Below are 13,081 nucleotides of genomic sequence, written 5' to 3' on the forward strand. Positions count from 1 at the left end.
TGTATTTTTGAGCTGTATGGTTCTTTCACCTTGTGAAAAGAAGATGTGTGTTTCAGCTTTAAGGCAAGCGAGGGGAATATTTCTCTTGTGTTGAAAGTCAGCACAGTTCTGAACCAAACCTATGAAGTGATACACTGTGCAACCCAGAGGGAGTGCTGCTCTCTGGGAAGACTTTGCTTTGTGCTCTCCAGCAGCCAAGTCTGGCACCCTTAAAATCAATAAGGAGAGAAAGTTTGCAGGAGAGCAGGAAACCTGCCTTCCCAGGGGCCAGCAAGTCTACAGAAAACTTCAAGATAAATGTAAACATAAATGAAATTTTTTATTGAGAAAGAAGCACAGAAAAATGCTGCCAGGCTATTTCCTACAGCTGGGCAAAGGGCGGCCACTGAGCCACTTCAGCAGACAGCAGAGGCTGCCTACTGACAGCACTCAGTGCAAAAATACATGGGAGTTTGAAACAAAACTGTGAGTGGAATGATCTAACTATTCAGTCTTTCTGTTTTTCCCCCAATGTGTCCTAAGTGCCAGGAATATAAAATACATTGGGATCAGGGAGCCAGAAGTGGTGCACCACAGGGTACTGCGCAGGCAGTGCTCACTGCCTGGCTGTGGACACTCTGAGAGCTCCTCTCTTTGCATGCACAGTGCAATGTGTGGACTCCAAGGCAAGTTCTCACTGCCCATGGGCTGGAAGCTACAAAGCAGCACTGGTGCAGGGCAGTGCGCTGCCTAACTCGCCTGCCTTCTCTGTTTATTGCTTAGATTCCCTTTGCTATGCTGTGCCACCTGTCTGTGCCCAAGAAACAGAGCACATGTTGCAGGGCAGGCGATCCTTATCTTCCCAAAGAAAAGCATTTCAGGTTGGAAATCAGTGAGAGAGGGTCCTAGGGGAGGTTACACAACTTCCCAGTCCACTGGGGGCTTGAAATGCGCAGGAAAGGCTCTCTGTGACCCGTGGGCTTTGTTAATTTGCACATTTGTGGTTCAAAGAAGGGGGAGGAGCTCTACTGGAGCTCAGACCCCTATCTGTAGTCATGATGAGGGATACTTTTTGCAATAGATAAGTAAAAAAAAAATAAATAGTTAAATCTAACTCTAAAATATATCAACTATGACTATTGCTGGTTTTAAAGACATCAGACAGTTGGCCTTGTTGCACTGTGTGAGATTGTTTCTTCTGAATTACCATCAGCAAGCTGACAGCCCTCTGTGGCTGCTTGGGCTCTCTCCAGAAATTGTGCATCCCATAGAGCAAGGAACTGCTCGGATAGTTTATGCAAACTCTTCCTGGAATTTGTATGGAACAAGAAGTAGCTCAGATCCTGTTTAGCATAAGCTGTGTGGTTTAATTTCTATTGAGATCAGATGGCAGAGGAAGTAAATAAGTTCTATTCTTTTCCCTTTCCTACCAACCTCATCCTCAAGACTTCATTTCCTCAGCAATACAGCTGCTTTGTACTGCTTACAGAGCCCAGGCCTGAGTACCCACCCTGGCCAGCACTACTGAGGTCAGTGCCGATGTTGTGCACTGAAGTATACTGCTGGGTCACGTCATGGCAGTGCTGCTGAGAGGAGAGTCCAACCAGCCCCAGGTTTCTCACAGATGGTTTGCAATGATGTCAAAACATTGCATGTAGCACCAAGTCATGGAGGGAAGCAGAGGCCATTTCAGTTTGCTTTGGAATTTCTCTAACCTGGGCAGCTACAGACTGACTGTTTCAGATTCTTCAGGACTGGGTGAATTCTGCCAGGAAGTTTGGATGGTTGGGACCGCACACAAATCTTGAAGCTCAGAGGCTGATGGACACAGCAATCCCATGCCCAGAATTCCCTTCCTGTTCTTTGCCCTTTGTTTGATACTGGTCACACCAGAGACTGGAAACAGTCAATTCAAGTTTCATTCTTTTTTGCCTCATGGCTCATTATCTCCAAGATTTGTTTATGTTTCCAGGCCTAACAGGGTTGCTTATATTTAAGTCAGCTCTGTCCTTCTTTCTTCAGATGAATTTCCTCCTTAAGATAAATCTGGAGTCCATTTTCATAGCAGCTACATGTCTGGGCAGGGGAATCTTACCCATCCGTGGGTACCCGTGGGGATGGTCACATGTCTGTGCCCATGGGACAAAAGCCTCTGAGTGAGCACTGGGCAGGGATGGGGCAGGGATGTAGGAATGTCTGTCCTAAGGGAAGCACAGTGTCCTGAAGGTGCTGGGGCTGTGCAGAGCTTACAGGCCTACTGCAGTGCTGTGGGGAGATCAGAATGCAAAGGAAGGACTAATCACAGAAAGAAGGAAAGAAGAGAAGGAGGAGCAGCCTGCTCATTTATCTGTTTTTCAGCTGCCAAAAATTGTAGAGCCATTTGCCTTTTCCTATGGTAGTCATGGAAATCAGAGGGAAAAATTGGCCGCATTGCTTTGCTGTGGTCCCTGGGCATACACTTACTGCATTTCTTCTAAACTTGCTCCTCTCCACCTGAAAAAGCTGGAAACTCTTTTTTTTAATTTTTTTTATTTTTTATTTTTTTAGGTGAAGAGCAGTTCAGTTGAGCTCATGTTCAGCACACAGCACAGACTGAAGGTATACAGAGATCAGCTGTGAGGCAGAGCATGAACAGCGGTAACTAGTTTGGAATGGACTGCTCAGTTGGTTTGTTTCTACTTTATTTTGCTTTGCTAACAGCATTTAGGACATTGTCTAATGGAGCAGGAAAACAAATACCCCTGATGAGCTGGTATGATTGGCACTAGTAAAGAGGGGAGAAGCACAAAATCATTGGCTAAATCTCTTGACTTCCCAGAAGACAGTACTAACAAGCTTGTCAGACAGCTGACAGAGATCCTGACATGAGGGAAATCCATTTTCCTTTTCAGCTTTGTTTTGTACCACATGGTCATTGGGCCTCACTTCTGCTGAAGGTTTACAAACAGCATTCATTCTCTTCTGAATGCACGTAGCCAACATCACATCCATAACACGGCCAGCAGCCTCTGCAGCAGCGCTGATGGACACTGAGGAGTGTGTGCTTCAGGGCATCACGGAATGTACCAGCTTGAAAGAGATGTCGAGTGTGTGCTGATATGCCTTGTTGTGTGCCTGCACTGACCTGCTGCAAGGAAAAGCATCCAGCAGCTGTTTTATGGCTCTGAGCTCAGTGACAGTTGCCTGTTTGGCACAAACAGGAGCAGAGAGTATTTCACAAGACTGCATCAACTTATCGATGAAAGGCTACAACTGTATCTAGACAGAATAAAAACACCAAGCAGAGAATTCTTCCATAGAAATGAAGCATAGCCCTGCAGGAACTGGCAGAGCTGCATGGCCGTGGCTCAACACCCCTCCCCTCAGCCCACCACAGCCAGAACAGCCCAGGGCTCCATGCTGGGAGAGAGGGGACAGCAGGCACCAAAAGGGACACCTGGTGCTTGGCTTCCAGGTGCAAAGGAGCAGAAGAAGGTCTCCGTTCAGCAAGTAAAAGGCAGCAGCGTGCTGGCAACTGCCAACCAGAGGCTGGGGCCAGAAATACAGAGACTGTAGGGTAAAGCTGACAGTGAAGAAGGCTCTCAGGAAGGTTGGACACCAGGATGGTAAAGGCTGCAGGAGGAAAGAGCTCTCCATGATGGGAATAGGACCCAACTGGACGGAGATAGCGTTCCTATCCTCTGCTCTCAGAGCAGGGCTTGGATGGCCAAAAAGCCAAATTCCTCAGGAGGAGGGGAGGGGGGAGGGGGAGTGGCAAGGGCTGAGAAACAACAGATTACAGATACAAGTTAGCACTGAGGGCTTCTTTAATAGGAGCTACAGTAACAACAACAACAATGTCCCTCCTTTCTGCTTTTTATTAGCAAAGCTGCCATGTTGATGTTTCAGAAAGACAGGACATCTGCCAATGATTTACAAGCACCAGAAGTCTCTTCAAATGAACTTGCAGTGACAGTTTATGAAAGTAACCAGAACAGCATAGGATGAACACTAATCAGCTCCAAAACAGGTGGCTTTGATAATACAGTTTCAGCTTTTGTCCTGCAGGAGAACACAAGCCCATTCAGCCTTTGAGAGTCTTCCTTAAATTATTCTCACCCATGTAAAGTGTAAAACATCGTACTACATCAGTACAAGTCACTGCTGTAACCTGTATTGTAACAACACGATACAGATGTGTGGTTTTACTGCAGTTTCCAATGGGTGGTTTCCTTCCCACAACAGCTGCAATTGACACAATTTAAGTCTCTCAGCCACACTCTCAGCTGAACCCCGACACATTTTTCCTCTCTAATATTTAGGTATGTTTCAGGGTCTTTAAATAGCAGCGCTGGGAGTAAGAACATCAAACAGCCTCTGAGACATGCTGAGGAAGAACTGTGCCTGTTGAGATGGGGCAGAGACTGATAACGTCCAAAACTTTGGATAAAAGATAATGGTCTGGTGCTTCCCTAGGATCCTCAGCGTATGCAATTAACAGCAGCAACATAATGTTTCCTAAGTATTGAAGCCTAGATGAAACAAATGTGGGCTGCTGCAAGCAGCTGTCCTGCCCCTATGGGCTGCAGTGGGGCCAGCAGATCTCCATCAGCCTTGGTATCTCACCATGGGTTTCCATCCATATCCAGCAGTGGAAGCAGCCTTACCCCAGGCTGGGAAAACTGATCTGTCAGCATTGCTAACCTGGACCACATTTCGTATGGTAACTTAGAAGTCACAACTTCATGTATTACCTCCTGAGAAAATTGAAACTCTGCTGAAAACACGGTTGTGTAAAGCACAATGGAAGGGACAAACGTGTTTCATTAGGGATGAAGTTTCTCAAAGTTCTCAGCGCCACAGGGATTGCCTTTGATCAAATGGACCGAGCACTTCAGCCATTTCATTGCGGTACACACATGGGCTCTTCTGAAAGTCTCTCTCCAATTTGTAAGAGAAGGAAAATATGCTGACAGTTCTTTGGAGGTGATGGGGATGAGTGTGGGCAAGGAAAGGAATAACATTTTGGATGGCTGCAACCATTCAAAAAAAAAAAAAAAAAATTCTCTTTGCTGCCCCCTCAGCCCTTCACTTCAGGGAAGAGCCGTTCCAGAAGGTGTGAGTGAGCCTTCCTGGGTGCAAGAAGTGTGAGGGTGGGACAGCAAGGAGGGGCGCGGGGGCAGTTCAGCAGCCTATGGCCCTAAATTGGAAGGATGGAACACATTGGGCAAAAATAGCTGCAAGGCACTGTTACCTTCAGAATTAACATGAATGGAAATGAAATAACTTCCTGCACCCATCTGCACCAACAGTTTGTAAGGCCCCTGAATGCATCCACGTGAGCTCTCATCCATCTGAGGAGCCGGCAGAGCAGGCTGGCAGTCTACAATTGATGCAGATGGCCAAAATATTTAAAATGTTAAGAAATGTGTGACTTCTGCGTATCATCGAGCAACCTGAGGGTAGCAGAGGCACCCAAAATTCAGGAGGAAGCTGTGGGCGGTGGCACAGAGCCCTGCAGGCTGCTCCTCTGTGCTGCCAGCCAGAGAGGGCTGTGATCCCACTGCCACCACAGCTCCCCACATCCCCTCAGCCCTCCGTGTGCACTGCGGTTCCTTCATCAACAGCATGCAGAGGCACATGGAAGGTCTTTCGCCTGACTGCACATTTCTTTCCCCTTGGATTACACGGCTCTCATTACTGCTGAATCCTCTGCTTCCAGTCACAACTGACTGAAAACAGCAACAATTTCAGGTACAGACAAACAGAAGCTCTCACCCCAAACAGCCTTTGGTAAATGCAGCAGCATCTGCACCAGGCAGAGAACCACAGAACCACGGTATCACAGGATGTCTGCATTGGGAGGGACCTTAAAGATCACCCAGTCCCAAACTCCGGAGGAAGAGATGCAGTTTGTGCTGCAGGCGCTCTTTGAATTTATCATTTTAAATTAAGAACAATTTTTAGTTTTCCTGTGCAGGCTGCTGTGGTTGGCAAGGGCTTCATTATTTCAGCATCCCTGGGACGCCGGTGAGGCATCCTGCACTGCAGCACACAGCAGGCGCTCACCTGGCAGCTGGGCACAGAGCAGCAGTGCTGTAAGGAGCTGGCTGCTGGGTTATGCCTACAGCTCGCCTCGGGTAAGAGGGAGGATTTGGAAGAGAACTGCTGAACTGTGTGCTGTCAGCCTGACTTCACTAGAGAATAATGGTTAAAAAAAAAAAAGATTGATTCTGCTCCTGGCATCTCCGCTGCACTGCAATATCACTTGAGCTCTCAGCGGCTGTGGGTTTGTACTCCTGCTGATCACCTGGTGTTTGTTCGTGGAACAAAACAAAGGAACAGCTGTAAATCTTGTCTCTAGAGAGACGATACTTGATGGAATGTCCTCTGCCTTTCTGAAGAATGTTATTTGCTACTTTTCTGAGTAGTTACAAGGGATCTTCTGAGCCAAAGGATGTTATCAGAAAAAAGTATTTTCTCGGGGTACGACATATCTCACAGCACCTCATTAATAATCACTCTGGTACTGGTCCAGCAAAGCACTTAAGTGAAGATGTGAAGTATAGGAGCATTTCCTAGATTTCACTGGGGTTATTCATATGTTTAAAAAGGAGAAGTGTTTTGCTGGGTCAGGTCTCCCCAGCACCCGGCCCATCCCAAGCCAGGTTATCTGCCCTTGCTGTGATCAGACCAAGAGTCCGTTGGTTTCCATAGCACAGAATCACATCCATCATCACTTATCTTCCTTGTCCTCATGCATTTAATTTGACTTTCTCTGAAATGAAAGGCAAAACCCTCAGTAACATCCACAGACAAAAACTATCCCTATGGTGATTGTCCTTTATAAATACCTTAAACTTCACCCTCTAACAAAGATTCACAGATACAAGTTACCCGAAAACATGCTATTGAGAGAATGGGAAAACAGAATTTAAAGTGGTATCAAACTGAGCATAGGGCATCTCTGAAATACGGGGTGGTGTGGGAGGCAGGAGTGCCAGGGAATGGCTCTTTTGGTGCTGAGTGCAGAGCACTCAGTTTGCTTCAGCTGGGCAGCATGGCTGTATCCTCTGCCCTGAGCAGTGTGGGGGGGAGGCAGGCTGCTGGGCTCCGTGTGCCCCACTGCTGGGAGGGCAGCGAGGGATGGGGTGAGGGCTGGGTGATGCCAGACACATCTGACCCAGCGGTGCTATCTGTTGGAAGAATCCTACGTGATGACTGAAAAAGCTGTCTCTGGGACCAACCGAGGGAGAAGAAATCTGAAATAGCCAAATGGATATCTTTTCTTACCTGGACTGATTTGCAATAAGAAGTGCATGGAAACAGCTTGGAGTTGGAATATGAGAGAGGAAGAAGAGGAGAGCTGCTCCCAGCCCTGCTGCTGACTCACTGCCACTCTCTACCATTAGAAAACCGAAATAAATCATTGTATCACCACTTCCTTCTGTCCAGATCTGCAGTGAGGTTTACACTGGAAAAGGTTGTAAAGCATTCTGCTGCTCACAAATGGGGAAACTGCAGGGAGGGAAAAGCACAGATGTCTGACCACGGTCTGACCATTTGATCAAAGAAATGAAATTTCCAAAGGCTGCCATGTCTGTCTTCTGGGATTGGGATTCATCCTTCTGTGTCCCCATTGACTTCTCCAAATCCTAGGAAAGGACTTGAAATACTTTGCTTTATCTGCGGGAAGGCAGAAGCTGCCTGAAATCTGAAGATTCTCTGAATGCTGTTAAGTGAACGGACCCCTCAGTGCAGAGCCATTGCAGCAAACCGCAGCAGCACCGTCCTGCACAGACAGCACTGCTCCCTCCCCTGCCTGGGCTGGGAGAACCCGAGTATAATGCTAGAGTTTGAATTTCTCCCTGGCACTTCAGTGTTTTAAGAGCATTGTTAAGTTGTAAGTGTTGATAGGAACAGTCCTGAACAGTCCTGGTTGTTGGAACTATATATATATATTTTTAAGAACGCTCTCCCAGCAGCTCTGGCTGACAGCGTCAGTGAGAGGCAAAGCTCTGGATGTGGCACGGGAAGGAATGTGCTCCTTGTTAGGCAGGGTGGTCCCTGGGCAGCATGTAGTAAAGCCTCTGGGAACTCCTATGGCAGGGAAGCTGTTCTCCCACCTTCTGCAGCACATTGAGACAGACGTTCTACAGCAGAAATGCAAAGTCATGGCCTGAAGCAGTGATGGAGCACCTGGTGGGAAGGCAGGGCCAATCCAGGTACATTGCATGCACCTGAGTGATGGAAGGGATGGAGCCAGGATCCACCCCTTCTCAGTCCTCATTTAAGGGTTGGCAATGGAGGCGAGGGCATCTCTTGCTGGAGATCCTTGCCTACCTGTGGCCTCTTGAGGGTAAGCCACTTTGTTTCTGCGTCCATGGCTGCTGCATTTGAGCATGTCCTCATTTGATGCAGCTGAAGACTTTGACACCCTGCTATTATTGATGTGTTTTCCATTGCATTATGGCATTATATGCTCTTACTCTCCCTGCTGATTTGCACGCAGCCCAGCAGCTCCCAGCATGAAGAAGCTAATGGCACAAGACAGAAGCAGAAAGGGTGGATCTAGCTTGTTAAGCTGCTGGAAATGGGCGCAGGGAGGAGGGCACAGGGGAAGATGGGCTCTTTGCCAGCACATCTTCAGCCGTCCTAAACTGAGATCTATTTTTTTCCATTATAGAAATGTGGAGGTATGTTTTTAAGTAGTTGCAATCCTGAATCACTGCCCAACAGTTCTCCTCTCCCAAACAACCCTGCACATCTCCACAGCGCAATTGGATTTGGTGGGAGGTTCTGGTCAGGGGGTGAATCCCAGTGAGTCCATCCTTGGGACAGGGGCTCTTCTCCTGGGTAGAAGGACTCAATTTCAAATCAGCACTGGTTGCTGCTTGTGTTACTTACACCCCACTGAGTAACTATCTGTGCTACCCTCTTTGCACTCTTTTCTGTTTTGGCAGCCCTGCTGCACGGCACTGAAAGGAGAAGTCTTCTCATGGAGAGTAATACACCTCCCATTGTTCTCTAAGTCCCCGATCCCCTGAAATATCTGATTCTAAATACAGTTGATGCATGCTGAATTTGAAGTGTAGAATCCTCGCAGACAAAAGAGTTGTCATGTTCAAATCTAAAGATAATACCACATATACTATTTGCTGTACCAGAACCCAAATGATATGAAGTGAGATGGATGTTACAATTTTCAGTTCCTGAAATCTTGATGACAAAAGCTGAAGCATTCAGGATAAAATGATGATATCAGTGGTTAAGCTGAAACAGAAACTTTACACATCATTTGGAACGGTTTTTTCCTGCAGTTATTTTAAAGCAGAAGTTTGTAAAGCTGTATTCTGCAGGCAGGCACAGACAGCTGTCTGAAGGCAGCTTTGTGTGGATGTGTAACTTGGTGAAGGAAAGAAACTGAGAATAACATACAGGAAAATAGAATCACAGAATGGCCTGGGTTGAAAAGGACCACAGTGCTCATCCAGTTCCAACCCCCTGCTATGTGCAGGGTCACCAACCACAAGGCCAGGCTGCCCAGAGCCACGTCCAGTCTGGCCTTGAATGCCTCCAGGGGCAGGGCATCCACAGCCTCCTTGGGCAACCTGTTCCATTGCTGCCGTGGTCAGAGCATCAGAAAAAACTGCTGAGTTTCTTGTGGCGTTTGCATTCAAAAATATAAATCCATCCCCAGTTTTGTATTTGTTATCCTTCAGCACAGGCTGGGCAGTGTTTGTGTTTGCCCACATGCCTACAGTGCAGCTCCTGACAGGTGTGCATCAGGCTGATGTGAGAGTGCCGTGTGCTTCCTTCCATTCTGAAAAGTCAATGCCTCCTTGATCTTTCTAAGGATGAACAGTTGTATATTGTCTCCAGAGCGTGTTTACCTGTTGCAAAGGTCCTGATCTAACTCAGCTGCTCACCAGGGAAACCTCTTGATGAGGAACCTCCTCTGGCTGTCAGGAGAAAGCATGTGCTCTGGATGAGTGCTGCTAGGTCTCTGCATGGCCATTGCCACTGTCACAGTGAGCAGCAGTGGGTGGTTTGGCTCCAGGCCCTGACCACAGCCCTGCTGCTCTGTGCCCCCTTGGGCTGTGTGAGTGTGTGGCCCCCACCAAGCACAGTCCTGGCGAGCTGAGAACTGTCACAGCACTGTAAGCAGTGCCACAAAGACCAGGACTTCAGGAGCATTCTTGTAAAGATTCCAAATGGTCCGTGCTGATGGGGGCTGCAAGTCCAACGTGTTGCTCTGAGCCCAGCAGTGTTCTTACTGAGAACAAAGCCAAAGGTACCAAGTGGAAGAGCTATGGGAAACGCAACAGAGCTGTGTGCAGCAGCTACTGAGGGTACAGGTTTGCAGTAATGGAGCCACTGAAAAAGAGAGGCACAGCAGCCTCCGGCATTCCTATCATAAAATAAAGGGAATAATTCCTTCCATTTCTAGGGTGTGCTTAAGACGTGTCTGAATTCAAGGCAAGAAGAGTGTGCACTTTTCCAATAATTTTAATGGAGAAGCTGCTTCTAAGGTGTGTAACTGGAGTGATAAAACATGCAAACTGATATTCTACAAGATGATAGAAGAAAATATCTTTAATATTTTAAGATAGGATTCCTATGTTAAGATGCCTATTTTGTGTTGCAGATCACAAAGCACTGAGGTTCCTTCCCACCACCCAAACACACACAGCCCCATGTCTGCTTCTGCAGTGCATGTTCAGCACACACAGCTCATTGGCTGCACAAACAGCCCACAATCTGCTGTGTGAGCCGTGCTGATGGAAGGTGGATCACTGCCAAGGGCTCCACTTCTCTGCTTATCTAAAGGGAAGAATACTGCAAATATCAAAGTACACCTCTGACTTTTTGTTTTCAGGTTTTTCAGCATTAATTACATGAGAACGCCCCTATATTAGAATGGTCTTAAAATTCTTCGTGTGCACATTAGCTGGTTTTGGAATGCAGTTTGATACAGTGCAGTTATGAAAGGAATATTTCAATCACTGTGTTGTATGTAATGAGAGGTGCTCCCTTTAACAAGACCGTTCCACATGGCTGTTTGCCTTCGCAGTGAATTGCACTTTCAGGTGCTTTGGTGCTGACTGTCACCAGGTGGGCAACCCGGCAGTCAGTGTGGAGCCACGTTGTGCTGTCACGTCTATTTTTACAGCATGTGTTAACTTCAGGATGGAATGCACATTTTCAATTTTAAAACAGCTTTAATCAATCGACATTTTGTTTATGTTGAGAAAATGCTCCTGAGGTGCAGAGGAGGAGGTGATGTTTCTCTGACAGCACAGCCAAGCGTGTCTCATACGCCGTGTTGAAGTGTTTCACTTTTTGTGTCACCCCCTCTCCCCCCACATCCCACATGCAGACACCCAACAGCTCGGAATGGCCGTGCACCCCTGTGAGCACAGAGAACAGCTCAGCCTCACCGCTGCTGTGCTCTCACAGTGCACTTATCCAACTGAAACTGCAGAGCCCTGAGATGCAAAGCATGGGCTCACATAGGAAAGGCACTTTACCAAAAAATACACAGGATCACACTGCTGCTCTTTTGTAACTCACTGATAATTAAAGCCACAGCCCAGCTTACCTACGGTAAGAAAAACGATCCATTGCAGAGGTTTTGCTCAGTCTTTCCACAAACTACCATTTCACTCAGTTTATGTACAGCACCCAGAGAGGGGGATGGATGCAAACAGGTACTGCAGCTGACTGCTGCACTGTGGAGGGCAGTTCTATGGAAAACTTTGATAAAAGCAGCAAAACAACTCCGAAATGCTGCAGAATGCAACGTTTAATAGGATGACAATTACAAATAAAGCACCACCAAAGCACTGAGTGCAACAGCAGTGCACTATTTTCTCCTTCAGATAATGACAAAGATTAACTTACACCAAGTCTTTAAAAAATAACACTCGCAGTCCTATGCTTACACACCAGAAAATCCATTAATAGTACTTAAAAAGAAACCTGTGAATGTGGGGAAAATTAAGTGCTTTTCAGGAGAAAGAAATGAGGGAAGGAAGGGAAGGAGAGAAAGAGAAAGGAAGGAAAGAAATGAATGAAGAGAAAGAAAAAGAGAGAAAGAAGAAAGAACCTTCTTCATGTTTATGTGAAGTTCCAATCCCAAAATTGCTCATGAAACAATCAATCTCAACCAAGCAGGCAGGAAGCCAGAAGGAGAACGTTGGCTCTGTATGCTGAGAGGAATACAGCATTTCACAGTCCTTCATGCACATCTGCTCAGTGTCTCACACACACAGCAAGCTGCAGCTGTGGCACAGTGCACCCACAGACACTGCTGAGGGATGGAGAGCACCAGGGGCAGCAGGACACCAGCCACAGAGCTGAGAGCCAAGAACACACATGCAAAGGCACAGGGATAACCAGCCCCAAAAAGAATGGATTATTTGAACAGACTTCCCTCAGGTCCCCATGGATCTCAGTGCTCTCCATACATGCAGGCTGAGGACATCACTTTCTTCATGGCCATGGTGGTGTCCAATGCAGTTCTTGCATGGACTGTCAGCATCACACATGGGAACACCCGCCCTCTGAAACACAGAGCCATCTGTTTCTTGGGCAATGTTACACTACAGTGCTGACCCTCAGCTTTTTCCAATGCATTTCTTGAGACTAATTGTGAGAATCCTCCCCTTGGTGTTTTCCGGAGTCCATATATTTTGCTCTGGAGCTTTTCAGCTACTGGCTGCTGGAGGAGCAAAGGGAATCATAGAATCATAGAATGGCCTGGGTTGAAAGGGACCACAGTGATATCTAGTTCCAACCCCCTGCTATGTGCAGGGTCACCAACCACCAGTCCAGGCTGCCCAGAGCCACATCCAGCCTGGCCTTGAATGCCTGCAGGGATGGGGCATCCACAGCCTACTTGGGCAACCTGTTCCAGTGCATCACCACCCTCTGGGTGAAAAACTTCCTCCTAATATCTAACCTAAACCTCCCCCGTCTCAGTTTAAAGTCATTCCCCCTTGTTCTATCACTATCCACCCTCATAAACAGCCGTTCCCCTTCCTGTTTATACTCTCCCTTCAAGTACTGGAAGGCTGCAATGAGGTCTCCCCGGAGCCTTCTGTTCTCCAAGCTAAACAAG

The 13,081-nt window shown here is 47.2% G+C and overlaps 1 long non-coding RNA gene across 1 annotated transcript in view; it reads left to right on the plus strand.

Moving 5' to 3' along the window:
• The window catches only part of LOC101749492, a 36,175-nt gene extending 24,597 nt beyond the window's left edge, over window positions 1-11,578 (plus strand). Inside the window, exon 5 of the long non-coding RNA XR_006939075.1 lies at window positions 2,527-11,578. This is a non-coding gene — a long non-coding RNA (uncharacterized LOC101749492). The remainder of the gene's footprint in view (window positions 1-2,526) is intronic.
• The last annotated feature ends 1,503 nt before the right edge of the window (window positions 11,579-13,081 follow it).

Source organism: Gallus gallus, chromosome 4, assembly GCF_016699485.2.
Source record: "Gallus gallus isolate bGalGal1 chromosome 4, bGalGal1.mat.broiler.GRCg7b, whole genome shotgun sequence".
NCBI lineage: Eukaryota > Metazoa > Chordata > Aves > Galliformes > Phasianidae > Gallus > Gallus gallus.